Below are 5,639 nucleotides of genomic sequence, written 5' to 3'. Positions count from 1 at the left end.
TATGACGGGTCCATTTCCGTATCTGTCTCCAAATCTGGCTTTCCGAAGCCAGACACTGTGTGTCCTTTTTATCTTTGTGTCCTTAATGTCTGGCAGTGTGCCTGGTGCATGACAGGTCTGGGTAGACTGATGAATGAGAGGGAACTTTCTCGGAGAGGCAGTGTGACATGGAGCTAAGAATCGAAAGATCTGACTGCTGCTCTGTTCGTCCCCACCTCCTGAGCTCTTCAACAAGCCCCTTCTGGGGCCTCAGTTTCCTCTTCCTTGTCAGTTTCCTCTTCCTTGTCAGTTTCCTCTTCCTCGTCAGTTTCAGTGTGGAGGTTCACTTAGATAAAGTTGCTCATTGCCTGTTACACATAAATGTATGAGCAGAGGATGCCATGCCAAGGAATAATTGGAAATGCTGGGTTAAAGATGATAAAAGTGTTTGGGTTTTTTTTTTACTATAGGAGTTCACAGAACCTTTATTTTTTTGTTGTTGTTTTTTTATTTTTTATTTTTTTGCAACTGGTCTTCTGGATTTATTCACAGCGTACACTGGAAATTTTGAGAAAAAGAACACACATTAACAAAAAGAACACGGGCAAATTCAAATGCTAGTTTATATGCTGAGTATTTTTAAAGGGTTTAAAAAGCATGCTCAATTAGCATACAGCCTTTTCTCACTTATTTTAACAGATGCATTTTTATCTGCTTGTGTACAGCAAAGGATTAGAACCTGAAGTGACTTATGATTTCAGATATATGCCATTTCCAAAATATATTCCATGGAATTTATTTACCGTTCTCACCACTGATTCTTCAAATAAGCATAGTACATAAGGCCTCATCCCTTGAAACTGCTTTTAAACAGAATTTTAATTTCTAGGTAAAAACCTAGAAATTCCTGGTACAATGTCTGGACTTAGTCTTATTTAATATAGGAATTGAATATACAACAGAACATTTATCCTTTTCTTTATTCTTGGAGAGGGAAAGAGGTGGAAATAGGGTTGCAGTATTTAAGAGTTGCACAGGAGAACAATGAATCTTTTACAATACCAACAATCTACAGTAAAAAACTGCGGATATCATCATTTTTATCATTCATGCTGGATCAAAAACTTAGGTTCCCTTCTATGTATCTCAATTATTTCAACCTCATACTCTCTCCAAAATACAAAGATAAAATCAATTAGTATTTCCTAAATAGAAAACCAAACCCCAAAGGGAATCCTTCCTTCCACCATCTTTCAGTAGGATTTCACTGAAGTAGAAATCTACACTTAAATGTGAAATCTTTTGGCCAAGTAGGAAGCTACAGCTGTTACCGGTATTACCCCACACAGTCACTACATGTATTACATACTGAATTAAACCCAGCATTAAATAGGCTCGCGTGATTATGCTGTGAATGATAGCAGTGATGATGCTAGTGAAAAAGGACTCTCTTTAGTCCAAGGATTAGGGGAGGAAAAATGTAAAAACAAGTAGAAAGCTTAAAGAGGCATTTTTTTGACCAGAAATGGTAATTTTAAACATAGAAATATAAAAAGAAAAGTATTCCCTTATTTCCCCTATGTGGAAATATGAAACATTTATATTTTATATCAGACAAGAACAGAGCTAAGTAATCCAATGCCACTGCAGCATTATACAAATTATCCCTTCACCACAGTGTAAGATTTAAATGCATCTGCATAAGGGTACGTGTTCTATAAAATGTAGTAAGATTGCTGCTGCCCTGCCTAGTACTTCCAGTCCCTACCCAGGTCCTGCTGCTCTACTGGTAGTCCCAGTAGTTTTATTGAAATAAATCATTTCTTAAAAAATAAAGCATCTAAAAAGAGAAATCAAAATGGTTTCAATATATGGTTACGGAAGTAACCATGTATCCAACTCAAGCTTTATCTAGTTAAATGTTATATTTGCTTCCCACTAACAAACCTTTATTTCACTCAAATTGAGCAATAAATCTTCCATGCTGAAGTATCTTTTGCCCAATTAATTCAAAAGAAAACACCAAAATGATTAGTAAAGAAAAATGTAGGGTTTAATATACCCTTTTGTTTTTTTAAAAATATTTTTAAGGTTTAAAAGTGTTTAAACTTTATAATTCCTAGTAGGAAAACATTATCTGAACGAATACCGTAATGGCAAACCACTGTAAAGTGTTACAGCTGCATTTGGGTCAGAGGGGTAGGGATTCTCTTCAAAGCACCCCAGCTTTCTTCATGAGAAGGCCCGAGGTACACTGGTTTGTGTGATTGCGACATCCATGGGGTGATCCAAGTTGCTTTTCCTTCAGCAAGGGCTATATCTGTTAGAGGGACATTAGGCTTGACCTCCAAATTTGGCTGACAATTTTCTGATGAGATTCATAACCTTTGGGTGGCTCTGATATTTAGGCATATTTGCTGGGTTCCGAGCCACATCCTGGAAGGCCGCCATGACTTCTGCATCCTGCATGGCTGCAAGAACCTCTGGATCACTAAGAATTTCATTGAGTCCAGGCACTCCTCCCATTCCAGGCCTTCCCCCAGGAAAGCCACCTGAAAAAGAGCCACACTGAGCTCCTGATTGTCGTCTGGCTTCTCCTTGCCTCTGCGCTCTCTCATGTTCTTCCCGAGCCTTCTTAACCCTTTCCATTCTTTCTTTGACCTCTCACTCTTCCCGTTTCCCCTCATACTTTCTCCGATGTTCTGCGATTTTCTGAGCCCTTGGTTGAACTTCTTTCAGCACTGCACTTGCATCTTCATCATAATCCAATTCACATGCAAGGGCTAGACCCGTGGGCTGCTTCTTCCCAATGGCCCAGAAGTCTGTGTGCTTTCCCTCGCCACTTGTAAGGCTGAGCTGAATCAGGATTTATTTCAATAGCTCTGTCACAGTCTCGGCCGGCAGCATTAGGCTTCTGTAATTTGACGGAGACACTGGCTCTCTTGGCATACAGAATGGCAAGCGAGGATTCAGCTGGATGGCATCGATGAACAGGTCAATGGCTTTCTGTAGTTCACCATCATTTAGGGCATCAATGGCAGCCACTTTTTTATCATTTGCCTGATCCATCATCTCTTCAGTAATCTCTACATTTTCGTCTCCCATTTCTTGAGGGGCATCCGTGTCTGGTTCAATCACACCCTCGTTGTGATTTCTAGATCACTGTCCTCACTTGATGGTTCGTCTGACTTTATGTCTTCCTCCGCCTTCTTACTATCTGGTTTTTCTTCCTTATTTTCTTCTGGTTTAGTTTTATGAGCAGCAGGTGGTGTTTTACCTCCCATGCTCTCCACCCACTCCCCCAGGAAGCGCATTTCCTCGGTGTGCAGAACGCTCGGGTCCTGCTCACACATTTTCACGAAGGCCCGCAGCTCGCTCGCTTTGCGGGGTCCATGGTCGGGACGCGGCGGGCGCGGCTGGGGTTGCGGCCGGACCCTGGGCGAAGGCGCTCACTCAGCGTGACCGTGCGCAAGGGCCACAGAACCTTTAAATGCCGAAGTTCATTATGGCATTCCAAGAAACGGGTAGAATGTGCAGAGTTTCTCAGAATTATTTGATGGACCATAGAAATGTGTGTGTGCGTGTGGGTGTGGGTGTGGTGTGTGTGTGTGGTTTATGTGTGTGTGATGTATGTGTGTGTGTGGTGTGGGTGTGTGTGGTTTATGTGTGTGTGGTGTATGTGTGTGTGTGGTGTGGGTGTGTGTGTGGTGTGGGTGTGTGTGATGTATGTGTGTGTGGTGTATGTGTGTGTGTGGTGTGGGTGTGTGTGGTTTATGTGTGTGTGGTGTATGTGTGTGTGTGGTGTGGGTGTGTGTGGTGTATGTGTGTGTGGTGTATGTGTGTGTGGTGTATGTGTGTGTGGTGTATGTGTGTGGGGGGTGTATGTGTGGGGGGGTGTATGTGTGTGTGTGGTGTATGTGTGTGTGTGGTGTATGTGTGTGTGGTGTATGTGTGTGTGTGGTGTATGTGTGTGTGGTGTGTGTGTGTGTGGTGTATGTGTGTGTGGGGTGTATGTGTGTGTGGGGTGTATGTGTGTGTGGGGTGTATGTGTGTGTGGGGTGTATGTGTGTGTGGTGTATGTGTGTGTGGGGTGATGTATATGTGTGGTGTGTGTGTGTGTGGTGTGTGTGTGTGTGTGGTGTGTGTGTGTGTGGTGTGTGTGTGTGTGTGGTGTGTGTGTGTGTGGTGTATGTGTGTGTGTGGTGTTATGTGTGTGTGTGGTGTATGTGTGTGTGTGGTGTGTGTGTGTGGGGTGTATGTGTGTGGGGTGTATGTGTGTGTGGGGTGTATGTGTGTGTGTGGTGTATGTGTGTGTGGTGTATGTGTGTGTGGTGTATGTGTGTGGTGTATGTGTGTGTGGTGTGGTGTGTGTGTGTGGTGTATGTGTGTGTGGGTGGGTGGTGTGTGTGTGTGTGGTGTATGTGTGTGTGGTGTGTGGTGTGTGTGGTGTATGTGTGTGTGGGTGGGTGGTATGTGTGTGTGTGTGTGATGTGTGTGTGTGTGTGATGTGGGTGTGTGTGGTGTGGTGTATGTGTGTGTGTGTGTGGGGGGAGCGCGAGAAAGCCATCTTAAAAAATTAATGTTCCATGGATTATTCCTTGGGAAACCATGGATTAGCTGATCTCTAAGGGATCTTCCAGTTCCATGTTTTTATGATTTTTATGAAGGTGCTGCCCAGTCTTTCCGTCCCTGGTGCCTGACTGACTTGGACAGTCGTGACTGTGAACTCATGGAGCGCACTCCCTCCCCACTGCTTCCTCTCGCTCCCCGTCCCACCCAAGAGAAGCAACTGGCTATTTCTACTTGGATGCCTGTCAGCAGGGTAGGGGCTGGGGCACATGCGTGTAACCTCGGACCTCTGACAGTGTGGGGCTGGGCACATGTGTGTAACCTCGGACCTCTGTTAGTGGGGGGCGGGGCACATGCGTGTAACCTTGGACCTCTGTTAGTGGGGGGCGGGGCACATGCGTGTAACCTCGGACCTCTGTTAGTAGGGCGCTGGGCACATGTGTGTAACCTCGGACCTCTGACAGTGGGGGGCTGGGCACATGCGTGTAACCTCGGACCTCTGATAGTGGGGGGCTGGGCACAAGTGTGTAACCTCGGACCTCTGACAGTGGGGGGCTGGGCACATGTGTGTAACCTCGGACCTCTGATAGTGGGGGGCTGGGCACATGCGTATAACCTCGGACCTCTGATAGTGATGAGGTAGTGTCAATGCTAATCTGAAAGAGCAGCTGCTTTGAAAATTGAAGCTTAAGACAGAGAGAATGATTTTATTTTCATTTAAAATTGATTTCCTCAGTTCTACTGTGTTTCTTTCATTATATCATGGGTGTCACTGTTTAATATATCTAATTTGAGCCATAACTTAATATATCAGGCTTTCGTGCCCATGAATTCTTAAAGCAGCAACAGATTATTAATGCTATGTTAACAAGAAAGCAATAATGAAAGAGTTCCTATTCCATATATTATTAATGAAGACCTTTTGCATTTTGGTGGGCCTGATACTTCACGATGCAGTTGCTGAATAGATTAGAAAATACTTTTGCCTTCTCAGCAAAAGGGCCCGGATTAGGCTACGTGACTAGAAAGTACCCGCAACAGGCAACAGCAATGGCCCCGCGGCACTGTGGAATAGGAGGGATGACTTTATT

At 44.2% G+C, this 5,639-nt stretch overlaps 1 pseudogene; it reads right to left on the bottom strand.

The window, feature by feature from the left end:
- Positions 1–2,313: 2,313 nt before the first annotated feature.
- On the bottom strand, positions 2,314–3,362 carry LOC118615458 (annotated as a pseudogene).
- Between the last annotated feature and the right edge of the window lie 2,277 nt (positions 3,363–5,639).

Source organism: Molossus molossus, unplaced genomic scaffold (genome assembly GCF_014108415.1).
Source record: "Molossus molossus isolate mMolMol1 unplaced genomic scaffold, mMolMol1.p scaffold_m16_p_1, whole genome shotgun sequence".
NCBI lineage: Eukaryota > Metazoa > Chordata > Mammalia > Chiroptera > Molossidae > Molossus > Molossus molossus.
The sequence above is the reverse complement of the archived record's forward strand: the minus strand, read 5'-3'. Positions and strand labels throughout refer to the sequence as shown.